This window comes from Triticum dicoccoides, chromosome 5B (assembly GCF_002162155.2).
Source record: "Triticum dicoccoides isolate Atlit2015 ecotype Zavitan chromosome 5B, WEW_v2.0, whole genome shotgun sequence".
In the NCBI taxonomy this organism is placed as follows: domain Eukaryota; kingdom Viridiplantae; phylum Streptophyta; class Magnoliopsida; order Poales; family Poaceae; genus Triticum; species Triticum dicoccoides.
The window spans coordinates 184,492,873-184,507,798 of NC_041389.1; the positions used below are offsets into that span (position 1 = coordinate 184,492,873).

The 14,926-nt window shown below is 44.8% G+C and overlaps 2 long non-coding RNA genes across 3 annotated transcripts; one reads left to right on the plus strand and one right to left on the minus strand.

Moving 5' to 3' along the window:
* Positions 1 to 5,213: 5,213 nt before the first annotated feature.
* Positions 5,214 to 6,628, minus strand: LOC119308024. Of its 2 annotated transcripts, XR_005149736.1 has the most exons (3): positions 6,476 to 6,620; positions 6,140 to 6,322; positions 5,214 to 5,953 (listed from the first exon to the last, which is right to left on the minus strand). It is a non-coding gene; the product is annotated as an uncharacterized LOC119308024 (long non-coding RNA). The 2 variants fall into 2 exon arrangements; XR_005149734.1 differs by having other exon boundaries at positions 6,140 to 6,628.
* A 2,492-nt stretch (positions 6,629 to 9,120) lies between these two features.
* On the plus strand, positions 9,121 to 11,229 carry LOC119308025. Its single transcript, XR_005149737.1, has 3 exons — positions 9,121 to 9,918; positions 10,487 to 10,576; positions 10,680 to 11,229. It is a non-coding gene; the product is annotated as an uncharacterized LOC119308025 (long non-coding RNA).
* Positions 11,230 to 14,926: the final 3,697 nt, after the last annotated feature.

Here is a 14,926-nt window from a genome sequence, read left to right on the forward strand (position 1 = left end):
ACGTGACATATGCTTAGCAATAAGTTTGGCAGGAAGGTACTAAAGTAATCCAGGAGTGGATCACTGGACAGCGGTCAAGAACATCCTGAAATACCTGAAAAGGACTAAGGATATGTTTCTCGTATATGGAGGTGACAAAGAGCTAGTCGTAAATGGTTCCGTCGATGCAAGCTTTGACACTGATCCGGACGATTCTAAATCGCAAACCGGATACGTGTTTTTATTAAATGGTGGAGCTGTAAGTTGGTGCAGTTCTAAACAAAGCGTCGTGGCGGGATCTACATGTGAAGTGGAGTACATAGCTGCTTCAAAAGCAGCAAATGAAGGAGTCTGGATGAAGGAGTTCATTTCCGATCTAGGTGTCATACCTAGTGCATCGGGACCAATGAAGATCTTCTGTGACAATACTGGTGCAATTGCCTTGGCAAAGGAATCCAGATTTCACAAGAGGACCAAGCACATCAAGAGACGCTTCAATTCCATTCGGGATCAAGTCCAAGTGGGAGACATAGAGATTTGCAAGATACATACGGATCTGAATGTTGCAGACCCGTTGACTAAGCCTCTCTCACGAGCAAAACATGATCAGCACCAAGACACCATGGGTGTTAGAATCATTACTATGAAATCTAGATTATTGACTCTAGTGCAAGTGGGAGACTGAAGGAAATATGCCCTAGAGGCAATAATAAAGTTATTATTTATTTCCTCATATCATGATAAATGTTTATTATTCATGCTAGAATTGTATTAACCGGAAACATGATACATGTGTGAATACATAGACAAACATATAGTCACTAGTATGCGTCTACTTGACTAGCTCATTGATCAAAGATGGTTATGTTTCCTAACCATAGACATGTGTTGTCATTTGATTAATGGGATCACATCATTAGGAGAATGATGTGATTGACATGACCCATTCCGTTAGCCTAGCACTTGATCGTTTAGTATGTTGCTATTGCTTTCTTCATGACTTATACAAAGTTCCTACAACTATGAGATTATGCAACTCCCGTTTACCGGAGGAACACTTTATGTGCTACCAAACGTCACAACGTAACTGGGTGATTATAAAGGTGCTCTACAGGTGTCTCCAAAGGTACATGTTGGGTTGGCGTATTTCGAGATTAGGTTTTGTCACTCCGATTGTCGGAGAGGTATCTCTGGGCCCTCTCGGTAATGCACATCACTATAAGCCTTGCTAGCAATGTAACCAATGAGTTGGTTACGGGATGATGCATTACGTAACGAGTAAAGAGACTTGCTGGTAACGAGATTGAACTAGGTATTGGATACCGACGATCAAATCTCGGGCAAGTAACCTACCGATGACAAAGGGAACAACGTATGTTGTTATGCGGTTTGACCGATAAAGATCTTTGTAGAATATGTAGGAACCAATATGGGCATCCAGGTCCCGCTATTGGTTATTGACCGAGAATAGTTCTAGGTCATGTCTACATAGTTCTCGAACCCGTAGGGTCCGCACGCTTAACGTTACGATGACAGTTTTATTATGAGTTTATAAGTTTTGATGTACCGAAGTTTGTTCGGAGTCCCGGATGTGATCACGGACATGACGAGGAGTCTCGAAATGGTCGAGACATAAAGATCGATATATTGGAAGCCTATATTTGGACATCGAAATCATTCCGGGTGAAATTGGCATTTTACCGGAGTACCGGGAGGTTACCGGAACCCCCCGGGGGGTTATTGGGCCTACATGGGCCTCGAGGGAGAAGAGGGAAGGAGGCAGGAGGGGGCCGCGCGCCCCTCCCCTTCCTAGTCCGAATAGGACAAGGGAAGGGGGGCGGCGCCCCCCCCCTTTCCGTCCCCTCTTCCTCCTCTTTCCCCCCTTCTCCTACTCCAACTAGGAAAGAAGGGAGTCCTACTCCCGGTGGGAGTAGGACTCCCCACTTGGCGCGCCCTCCTTGGCCGGCCGCCTCCTCCCCCCTGGCTCCTTTATATACGGGGGCGGGGGGGGCACCCATGGACACACAAGTTGATCTACGGATCGTTCCTTAGCCGTGTGCGGTGCCCCCCTCCACCATATTCCACCTCGGTCATATCGTCGCGGAGTTTAGGCCAAGCCTTGCGCCGGTAGAACATCATCATCGTCACCATGCCGTCGTGCTGACGGAACTCATCTCCGGAGCTTTGCTGGATCGGAGGCCGAAGATCGTCATCGAGCTGAACGTGTGCTAAACTCGGAGGTGTCGTACGTTCGGTACTTGGATCGGTCGGATCGTGAAGACGTATGACTACATCAACCGCGTTGTCATAACGCTTTCGCTTACGGTCCACGAGGGTACGTGGACAATACTCTCCCCTCTCGTTGCTATGCCATCACCATGATCTTGCGTGTGCGTAGGAAATTTTTTGAAATTACTACGTTCCCCAACAGAAACGACCATTGAACAGATGAAAGTGACAGACGAAATCTGGCCAAATACGGTCTTTGAGGCCATGAATAAAATTTCCAACCTTGTTCCCAGCCACAGAGAAACGAAATGACCTCTCAAAAATCTTAGTAACTTTAAACCCTAGATGGTGTCCCCCAAGGCAACACTGGAGAGCCACACCCACAGATTCTTCCGAGAGTGGAAATGAAGCCGAGGAGAAAGAAACCACCAAGAAAAATTCCTTGGTCTTGCGAGATGGAGAGAAATGCACCGTTTCTCCAAACCGCCGACGTACCTGATCGGCCACCGTAAGGCCAGGCTTGAAATCCCAGTGTTGTAGGCCTTCCATGGCATGGATCAAAGGTTAGATACATGGTGAGAGGTGGAGCGGGTGGGAGAGGAGGAGAGGAGAGGAGAGGCCATGGGGAACCAACCCAACTATCGCTGGCCTTGTTAGTTTGATTAGAGAAGTCAGGCGCGTTATTCGAGAAGTTCATGTTGTGATCAGAATAGTGCATATATATATATATATATATATATATATATATATATATATATATATATATATATATGATTTTCTACAATAGCTTGCCAAAGAACTAGTTAAGGTTTTCGAAGGTGTAAAAGTTCTCAAAAATCCTAAAAAAATAGTGTACCAACACACCTATAACATGATCCAACGGATGGATTGAAAACATATGTCTGCATGTGTCCTGGATAAAAAGAACAAATGTTTCAATATATATTGATCCTGTAGTTAGCTGAAATGCTTGTTTTTTTCGCTGAGGACACATAAATGCATATTTTCACAATCACGCAGTTGGATCACCTTATTATACTAGAGTGAGGCTTCCCTACTTATTCCATATTTTTTACTTACTTTTAAACCAAATTGACTACTCGTCACTCTGGGTGAGGAATAATTATTCCTCAACCCCCTCTATTTTCACGTCAATGCGCCGTAATTTTACGTTCTGTAAATTATGTTTTATTTCAGACATAAAAAGAGAATGTAAGAGAATATATAATCGCCGAAAAAAATATTTTATATTACGTAAAATTACAAATGTAAAACATTGTGTAAAAAACATAAAATGCTAATTTTCTTGTCTTATGACCTATATTTTTGTTTTCTTATGTCAAATTTTACATAGTGAATCATTATAAATGTAACTCTTTGTATTTAATATATAATTTATTTATGAAACGATAGTAAGATTACCTCGGGTGAAGAATAACTTATTCTGCACCCTGGATGATGAATAGTGTAACACTATTTGTCACCCTAGGTGAGGAATAGTTATTCTTCACCCCCTCTTTATTTTGATATTAATGCACCATATTTCTAGGTTTCGTAAATTTTGTCTTACTTTATATGTAAAAAGAGAACGTAAGAAAATATATACTCGGCGTAAAAATATTATATGTTATGTAATATTACGAACGTAAAAATATATTATAAAACATACATAAAATGTGATAGTTCTGGTCTTATAACCTATATTTTTGTTTTCTCATACCAAATTTTACGTAGTGAATCAATATGAATGTAATTATTTGTATTTCAAACATAATTTATTTATAAAGCGATCGTAAGATTACCTCGGATGAAGAATAATTTATTCTACATCCTGAGTGATGAATAGTATAATAACAGCCCGTCCGATCCACATCCATAAGTCGCCTACTCTCCACCTTGGATGTAGAAAATAATATAGGTGAAAAAAACTGAAAGCGTAAATTCATGGGAAGAAGCGTATTGTGCCGGTGAACCCATGGAGTCAATCAGTGCTTTATTATTATTACTAGGACATATGCCCATGCATTGCAACAGGGGAGAAAAAGAAACATGTATTCAATTTTAAAGAAAAAATATACGCTCCAAAGTATAATCAAACCGCATTGTTAAAGTAAAGTATCATTCAATGAAAACACGCCCAAGATTTTATCATTCCTAGCTCCTACATATCGCTAAAAATATATACATTTGGACTGTTTATCCATGCGTAATTGATTGGCATTTGTAGAATTGGTGCATGACTGATAACTAAGAGTGAAAGCAAAAGGTCAAATTACTAATAGCATGTCTCTGTTCTCATAATACAATAATAACTAATTAATCTGACTTAGAAAGGTACAAATATGTAATTGGCCAGGATATAACGGCAGAATTAATTGCTTGTAAAGAAATATAAGATCTTTTAGATCACTATATTGGTGATCTAGAATACCTTATATTTCTTCACTGGAGTACATGACTATTAATGGAAGTAAGCAAAAATAGCACTGCTGGTTGTATGATGTAATGGACACATTGAACTAAGAAAGTGTAAGCATAAGTTGACACATATCATTAAATACTCGAAAGCATCATCGGAATATTTTCACCTCATAATGTATACTTACATACATATTAATAACAAAATTGACAAGGAAACTACTGTTTTTTTTGTATAATGAAAATATGATAATGCTTGTCTTGGCATCCCTTTTATGATTTGTAGAGAAAATCAATAAGAAATATAATTATAATTACAATGAATACATGGAATTGCTTATCCTCTAAGATGTATCTCTTTATGGTCTCCACAGAGAAAAGCATTTGCACCTGTTAAAATCCAAAGTAAGATGTAAATGTGTCTAAGAGAATGGGAAAGTGCAGTATTGGCCATTGATGTATGCAAATATTTAAAAATGACATCAGATCTACATATACATTTTAGCAGTCCATCACCGTGACAATGTATATAGAGGAAACATGTCAGGCCAGTCCACCAAAAATATTGATAACATGCCAGTCCACTCTTTGCAGCATGCACCAATAAAAATATTTCACACCCTTTTCTTCACAGCCTTGCTAATGATTACAAGCATGAGTGCTGAACAAAAGTTGCTGCCAGGATTTTGCATTTATAATAAAGTGCTTCTGTGATACATCTTCTGTAACAAAAGCCATGTAAAAGCTTGCGTTGGAGCGTTGGTGCCAACTTCAGACATGTGTTCCACATTTCAACACCAATAGCTTCATCCCTTTTCCACGGACGAAGAGGTGCAGAAGAGATAGAGCTGGCCAAATGGTGATATGTTACTCCAATGTTCAGAAGAGATCAGAAGAGAACCAATCTATTTGACCACAGTAATCACATCTTGCAATGGGGTGGCTGAGGATTGGGCCATGATGATGATGGGCGTCGAGAAGAACTATGAAATTTGATTATACAGAAGTGCAAGTTTAAACAATGGGTAGAGGCGACACACATTGTAAGGATAAGATGTACTCGTATTTACGTTGAGTTGCCAAGAAAATGTGGCATGGCAGAAAAAACAATCACTTGCTGTCCAAACCTCCTAGATTTCTAGACACACAGTCGGAATAAGCAATACTACATCCAAGTATATGCACATAATCGGCAAAACCAAACACAAATAAATCATCAAATGGTCAAGAAAACTTCATTGCAATTTGTCTCCCTAGTTTGTAGATTCGCAGGTAGCCTGTCACACGGCCAAAAGTGGTGGTGGCCACAATGATCAATGCAGTATGCCTGCAGAAACAATAATAGTGAAATACTTCAAAATATAGTTTAGAAAATAACAAGATTCTTCCTTACATCAGAACAATGCTACAATCAGCACGTCAATTGATGGTTGTGTTGGAGATTAACAGAAGAAAACTCTGGTGGCCGCTACCACTAACTGCAGTTGAGCACGCAGTAGGCATGAGGGATTACCTATCAACGTATCCATCTTTCTCATTTATCCTCTATCGCTGTCTACTCCAGTAGAGACCCATGTCTCTCCCTGAACTTCTTCACCTCTTTGGATCGAACTACTCGACCGTGTGCTCATGCAGGTATCGGCAACACACAGGCTCGGGCATCTCTGGCACGTGGAGGGACCAGGATGACCTTCGCCTGCAGAATCAATAGGCGAGATGGATGCTCAAACGGGCGTGGCAGTGCCTATAGATGATCTAGGTCACATCACAGAACCTCGATTTACTTGCGTGGTACGACTCGACAGTTGTGGGGCGATGTGAGGGATGAGGGAGGCGGCTCGGCACTAACCCGGTAGATCGGCGGCCTTCACATCTCTCGAGAGCGGAGGAGGCTTTGAAATCGCGCCAGAGCCAGTGGTGCCTGTGGTTGGGGATTTTCCGGGGATGGGCGAGTGGGGAATCGACGTGCGGCGAGGGCTGGTCATATATGGAGACACCCGAGGGAAGACACCAGATAAAGTACGTCTGATTCCTTCTAAAATTGCTTCAAAATCACGCTGGAGCCAGCGGTGCCTGCGTTGGGCATTAATTCATAGACACCCAAGTGGGCTTGTGGAACGCAGCGACGGCCCAACAGTTCTACACAGGCGAACATAACATAAGAACATGAAGTAATTTTAGTATCACCTTGTTTATATTATAATTTTGTCTATACAAATCATAAAAGCGTATTATGACATGAGAAGAAAACGTATTGTGACGGTGAACCCACGGAGTCAATTCGTGCTTTATTATTAGGGAAAGACTAGCAAAAGAGCCCGTGCGTTGCAACGGGAGAAAAAACACAACACACACTCTTAATCGAACAACCATCACTCAAGACCACAATAGGTCCATCTCCTTTATTTTAGCGACACATCATATTTGTGCTGCCGCTTATCCTTCTTCCCACCCTCGCCGGCGATGGCCTTAGTGTTCACACAAACCAAAATGTGTTAGAATGTGGTTAATCCTAAGACGTCTCTCTCTCCCTCTGTCCTCCCTCTCCCTTTCTCTCGCTTTCTCTCACACTCGCGATGAGAAATTTGTTGTTTTCCCCTGCGACGTATTCAGAGGTATGCATGTGTAGTTCTCGATGTTTTTCTTTTCCCTATATGATTATAGTGGGTGTTTATTTGCAATCCGGATCGCCGCCTGTATCAAAGAAAAATGGATCGTGTGCTATAGTTATAAGTTTCCTTCCAAAACAATATTTAAAAAATATTTAACAGGTAAAATTAACATCGTATACAGATTTCATGCATTTTTCTAATCAAATTTCATATATAACATATTAAAATTGGAGTTACGGTTTAAAAGATGCGTAAAATTTAGAAAACCATTTGTTTGAATTAAATATCTTTCAAAATAATATTTATAAATACTTAACAGGTTAAAATAATCTTTTATTCATATTCTACATATTTTTCTAATCAAAATTCATATATAACATGTTTAAATCGGAGTTACAGTTTAAAAGATATGGATGATTTAGAAAAGCATCTGTTTGTATTAAATATGATCCGCGAATAGAATACCTAAAAAGTCAAGGGGGTCTTTGAAAAACTGTAAAATAACGGTTCGGAGTGACTTAAATCTGGACTGCGGGTTGATTTCATGTAAACGCAGGGGCTTTTTTTTGCAAATTAGCGCGACGGACGGGCAGAAACCATGCATGCTTTATTATTAGGTAGAGATATATACAAGGTCACCGTCACAATACGCTTATTTCCATGAATTTATGCTTTCAGTTTTTTTCACCTATATTATTTTCTACATCCGAAGTGGTACTATTCATCTTTCCGTCAATTTGGTGATTTTTGTCCGTCTGTCACGTCAAAAAACGATTCGTTTCTTTGCCCGTCGTGTCGCGCCCTGCCCGGCCCAAGTGCCCACCAAAACCAATCCGAGGAGGACTCTAAGGGGTTGTTTGGATACAGGGATTTTACTAAACCAGTTTCGTCTACACACGTTTTCGGTTACAACAAACTAAAACTCTGTTTGGTTGACGTAACAAATCCGTGGATAAGTAAATCTTGGCTTTCGTAAAACTGAAAAAACAAGTTTATGGAAAAACGACAATTAGACGTTTTTCTATAAACCAATTCATCATCTGCAGTCTGCGACTTGCATATAGCGCAGCCGGCATGCACGTTGCCATCGCCGTCGCAACAACTCATCCCGCTTTGCCCGTGGCCATTTCCGGCGACCACTCCTCCCGCGCCGCCGCCGGCCGCTGCTGTCACCGTCGACGACTGGCCCTTCTCCAGCGACAACTAATCCCGCGTTCCTGGACGCGGCCGTCACCATCGTCGGACTGGTCGTTCCCGGTGAGCACTCATTCCACGTTGCCGGCGGCCGTGCCATCACAGACGACTAGTCGACCACTGGTTCTTTCCAAGCACGCACTCCTCCAGCGTCCTCCTCGCTGATGGCAGACTCTTACCAATCTGATCTTGAGTTTTTGTGCGGCCACAACAGATCCCTTGTACGCTAGTTCTTGTTCTTCAATGATTGGTCATTCTCATTACTTTCACACAAGTGCATTTTTTAGCAAACGATTCACGTTCACGAGAATCCAGATTGGTTTTAGTACTTGAATTTTGAGGCCACAACGTTGCATCTCCATCAGTTCTCACCTTCACCGCTGCAAAAAGAACCATCCCGGCGATGATGTCGCCCAAACCGGCCAGCTGCATTGCTACGCTTATCTTGCCGCGAGCAAATGATGGACCCATCCATGCATTCAGATGGACATGCGAGAACAAGGCGTCGACGGTGCAACCCTCGTGCTTAAACATGTTTTGTCATCCAAACAAGTTTTTGTGAATGCTTGTTTCTAACCGAATTGTTAGTAAAACTAGTTTTCCAAAAAATCCAATTAAAACGTACTTTGTTAAAACTAGGTGTTAATTTCGTTTATCCAAACAACCACTAAGCCATGCTCCCTTCATGGGTACAGGCAAAAAAAAAACATGAGTCAGACGCCTGCCTACCCGCTCGCCCGTCCCCACGCCTAAGCGAAATTGACGGCGGCCGCCGCACCGCTCGCCACCGCCGCTGATGCCAACCTCCCGCAAGTCGTTGCTATATCCGCCTATAGCGCGCCGCTCCCGACCGATCCGGCGAGGCCTGCGCACCACCTCCCGGCTCTTCCCTTCCCCGATCTGGAGCACAAGCCTCCTTTCCCTCCACCCCGATCTGGCAGTAGTGGCAGGAGCTAGGCCACCGGAACGAGGCTAATTTGTCCGGCTGCTGCAGCGGCAGGCCGGACGATGCTAATTTGGCTCGGTGTTGTTATTCCGCAACCAATTATACTGCTACTCCATCCCATGGACTGGCCTGTCCATGGCTGGTGCCTGGTAGGAGGGAGGGAGGCGTGCGATCATGACCCTGCATGGTTCCAAAGGCAGCGCACAGGCTGGGCCGGGGTCTAACTGGGCGGGCGTGTGTTGTCGCTGCCAGGCCACTATACGGGCATCGCAGGGCGTGTTGCAGCTTCAGGATTCTGCTAGGAGCTCCTGGGATGTGCTCATGCATGCTTGGTTGGAACCTTTTCTTTTTGGTCAATGGATGAATCAATGGCGTGTCAGGACTAACTAGGTCATACGTGTACCTCACTATCTACGGACAACTCTCTCGTCGTATCTGCACAACATGAGAACAATTTGATCAATGAATATGGGTTTCTTTCCTACCGGTGCCATTGTATGTGCCTGCACGCCAACTATCTTCTTTCTTGTTTACTGTCAGGTAGTTCTTTCAGATCTAATTTTCTCTAGCTACTTGATGTTTTCTTTCTTAACTGTAATTTATTTGCCATTTGCAACAGCCAAATCATCATGTCAAACGTTTTTTGAAGATTTGTATGCCAATTGACATGTCATTTATTTTCTAAATAACCTATTGTTGATTGTGTCTGATCTCCTTTCTGACATATTAAAAGAATAAGTTCTCATGCTCAGCAAATACAATTGGGTTGATTATTATTTTGACTTATCGTATTGGGTAAATAGGATTTCAGTGTACATATATTTCGTTTCGAACAGGGATACAAACTACAGCGTAATGAGTCACTGAAAAATCTGCATCTTAATCGTTCCCTATTTTTCTGGGATCCAAATCTTCATATCTATGATAGACAGTTCAAAAAACTATTTGAACCTCGGAAGGGATTGATTCTTCGTATGTTTTTGCAGCCCATGCATTTACTATTTTAAGACATGTTGTTTACATTAAGGTCATAGACATTGTTCTATAAGATGGAGTTCAAAGAACGGTTTTGGACCTTGGAAGTGATCTGTTCTTATAATTTTTGCAGTAGGGGAACTATTTGTGGATGTAATATGCAGCTAAAGGTATTCCAGCATGAGCAACATCAGTGCTTAAAGTAAAGGCTTCAGGACTTGAGGTAAAGTACGCCCATAGCTCAACCTGATTCTCTTAGTACAGAACTACAGATAACCTGATTCTCTCAGTACAGATAACTTGATTATTATCTTTCCATCGAGCAGTAATGCAGTAGCACTACTCACAACCAACTGCAGAAATACCATGTGCCAAAAATCCCGTGCGCCAAAAATCCCGTGTGCCAAAAACCCATTGCAACTGGAGATCCGCATGCGCTGCTGGACATGCTATGCTACTCGATTTGACACAAGCTACTTCAGCCGTGACTCCATGATTGATTTTAGTGGCGCACTGGGAGGAGACAAACAAAGAGAGCAAAAGCACAATAGGAAAAGCGATGTTATGAGGAAAACAGAAGGGCAATAAACAAAAACATTGATCCCGTGAGTATGTATATGAGAGATATATGTACGTCTAGGCTGTGCTGCTGACTCAGGATAAGTTCAGTGATCTAGGTCAAGGTGATTTATAGTTGATAAATTTGGTACCCAAAGCACCGACATGATCGGCACACTGGCTGTCCTGATTGCCATAGAACATGTGCATTAAAGTTACTCCAATTGCAGTGCAGGACTGTTTGAGCAAAACCATAAGCAATTGAGTTCTTCATCTGTAGTCATGCCGATTAGTGTGAAATATACAAACTTTTTTCAATATTATTTTGCAGCTGTACCATTGATTACTTGTTAATGTGCCTTTTTGCAGTGAAAACAGTCTTTCGAAACAAGCAGCATATGATTGCTACAACCCAATTATCTTAGATTCTACCTTCCTCTGATGTTCTTAACCTTTATATTCTTCCTAGATTCTACCTTTGTCTGATGTTTTTAACCTTTCACTACAAAAAAAAGACACATCCGTGACATTTTGGGCCGAACGAAAAAAAAATTTGTCATACATATCACACTTTTATGATGATAATTGTGACAAAACCCGATATCATCATAGATGTGGTAGGCTCCTACTTCTATGACAAAAAAAAACATGACAGAAAATGGGCTTTTCGTCCTGGGCGGGCCATAGACGCAGCTGCATGACATTCTTTGGGCCGTCCATGCGAAAAAAACCGTGGTAGAAGCGAGGGGAAGGAAAATTTCGGGGAGTTGCCGGTTACGGTGGGAGGTCGGGGGCCGAGCGATGCGCGTTTCTCTCATACGTACGCGCGTGTGTGCGAGGCGTTGGCTCTAACTGAAGCCGAGCGAGGCGTTTGGCTCTAACTGAACCCGAACGATTGCACTGCAGGCTACGCGTTACTGAACTCGAGCGATCGATTATGGCTGTTAACTGAACCCGATGGAGCGGTTCCTTCGCTACTGCTGCTAACTGAAGCCGATCGATGTTGCCTCTGGGATGAACAGTGAGCGTTGCGGGGGGTTTGGATGAACAGTAAGCGGTGGCGTTGACTCTGGATGAACAGGAACCATGGTGTGGAGAGCTGGATGAACATTAGACGATGGAGGGGTGACCGTGGAGGGGTGGTTGAACAGGACCCCGTGGTGTGGAGGGCTGGATGAACAGTAGACGGTGGAGGGGTGCTCGTGGAGGGGTGGTTGAACAGTAGCCGGTGGAGTAGCGCGCGGTGGAGGCTGGATGAACAGGAGCCCGTGGAGGCTGGAGGAGGTCGACGGTGTAGATGAACAGTATGCCGTGGAGTCCCGTTTTGCGGTACGCCACACCCCTCCCCCCGTTTCGACCGTAGCGCTCCAACACAAGTCTGTTTCATCTGTTTTGCGGTACGCCACACCCCTCCGGATCAACAGGACCCCCGTTTCCACCGTAGCGCTCCAACACAAGTCCGTTTCGTCCGTTTTGCGGTATGCCACACCCCTCCCGATCAACAGGACCCCCATTTCGATCGTAGGAGGTCCGTTTCCTCCGTTTTGCAGTACGCCAGACCCCTCCCGATGAACAGGATCCCGTTTCGAACGTGGCCGGTCGAACACAAGGCCGTTTCCTCCGTTGTGCGGTACGCCAGGCCTCGTTTCCATCACCTGTTCCGTCCAAGCCCTCCCGATGAACACGACCACGCATTCTGTTCCGACCCAGCCGGTTGACTCCCACGCGTTCTGTTGCCTTCCGATGAACACGACGCATTCCGTTGCCTCCCCATGAACACGGCGACAATGATGTTTCTCCGTTCCGACCCAGCCATGTACGTATGCGTGAGTAGGCGTTCGAGACCCTGCCCGTATGTACGTACGTGGCCGTATTTTCTTTCTTGCACCCTCGCCGTTGTACGTACGTGTACATGCTACGTGCGCGCCTCTACTACGACATGTGCGCGCCTCTACATCTACGACACGTGCGCGCCTCTACATCGACCAGTATGTACGTACACGTTCGCGACCAGAATGACAACGCTACGTACGCTTCGACCAGGTGGGTCCCGACTGTCAGGCACTTCCTTGCCTGCGAAGATGTAGCTGGTGGGTCCTAGCAGTCAGGGGGCTAATCGTTTTTTTTGCCCGGACGCACTTCCTTGCGTGCGAAGATGTAGCTGGTGGGTCCCAGCAGTCAGGGGGGCGAATCGTTTTTTTTTTGCCCGGACGCACTTCCTTGCGTGCGAAGGTGTAGCTGGTGGGTCCCAGCAGTCAGGGGGGGAAACGTTTTTTTCGCGAAATATGGTGGCCTGTCCGGTGGGTTCCCGCTGTCAGGTGGAGGAATAATTATTTTGCGCGTAATAAGGAGGCACTTCCTTGCTGCGGCCGTGGACCCATCTGTCAGCCTCTCCACGTACAGTTCATGTCCGATGGAAGCCGTTCCTTGACCACGTTGACCACGCTGCGCCGAGAGCACCAGGGCGGTGGACGACGGCGAGGCCTAGGAAGGGGACGGCGCGGAGCCGGGTTAGACGCGGCAGTGGATGCCCACGCGTAGAGGAGTACGAGCGTTCACTGGTTCGCTGCGGTGTGAGGCTGTCGTCGCTGCAGAATAACAGGGGGTGTGGGTGAGTAGAGGGATGGCCTGGCCAGCGGTGGGAGTAGTAGGGGGCGGTGAGGCCTCCGCCGCATTGTAGCCGGCCACGGGAGGCAGGAGCACGAGGCACGACCGGCGCTGGTTTGGGCGGCTGGAGCAAGAAGACCAGAGGTTGAAGAAGCACTACGGCCGTTGGATGGACATCGTACGGTCACTGGAGCTACAATCGTGCATATTGACTAAGTTAACAAAGCCCTTCGTCCCCGTCAACTTAGTAGGCCCACAAGTCAGCCTGCCACTATACTGGGTCCCAGCTAACAGGGGGAGTATTCATTTTTTTGTGCGTAATAAGGAGGCACTTCCTTGTGTACGAAGATATAACTAGTCGGTCCGAGCTGTCAGAGCCGACCGCGGGGAGGAGGGAGCAGGCAGTCTCGCCGGCGCTTGTTTGAACGGCTGGAGCAGAAAGAGCAGAGATTGAAGAAGCACGACGGCCGTTGGATGGCCATCCAACAGTCACTGCTTGTGCGTCAACCTTTTTTTAGGAAAACCTCAAATCTGTGGAAAACAGCATACAGCCCATCTGCCATTATTTTTAATAATTTACAGCCCATTTGCTAATTCTTAAGGTTTTTTTGGAGCCCATATTCTTTTTGTTAGCATTACAGCCCATATTGTGGCCACGGTTAAAAACTTATACGAAATTTTCCATATTTCGGTGCGGTCCAAACTGTTTTTAATCCCGAAATTCGACTCACATTCAAACTGATTCTAAAAATAAATGTATATCACTATAAAATCCAACAAATTCTCCACGCATAAAAATTAATGTAATTTAAAATCATGAAATGAAAAAAAAGATATTTAAAACTAATTGCCGTTTGATGTGTTTTAAAAATGTACAGCCCATTTCTCATTACTGATGGGCCATTTTCTCGGCCAATCGAATGAAAGCTCTCCTCGTCTTGAAAGATTTGCAGCCCAACAGGCCTGACAAAGTGACTTACTTGGCAAATCACAAAAAAACTGGGCTGTGGCCGTGGACCCAACTATCAGCCTCTACACGTACAGTACTCTCCTGATGGAATGTCGTTGACCACATTGACCACGCCGCTCTGAGAGCACCAAGGCGGTGGACGACGGCGAGGCCTAGGAAGGGGACGACGCGGAGCCGGGGAAGACGCGGCAGTGGATTCCCACGCGGAGAGGAGTACGAAGGTTCGCTGGTTTAGCTGCGGTGTGAGGCTGCCGTCGCCGCAGGGCCTGGCTAGCGGTGGGAGTAGTAGGGGGTGATGAGGCCTCAACGGCAGCACAGCCGGTCACTAGAGGCAGGAGCAGGCGGTCTCCCCGGCGCTGGTTTGGGCGGCTGGTGCAAGAGAGCAGCGATTGAAGAAGCAGCAGGACCGTTCGATTCAAATTCAACAGTTACTGCTGC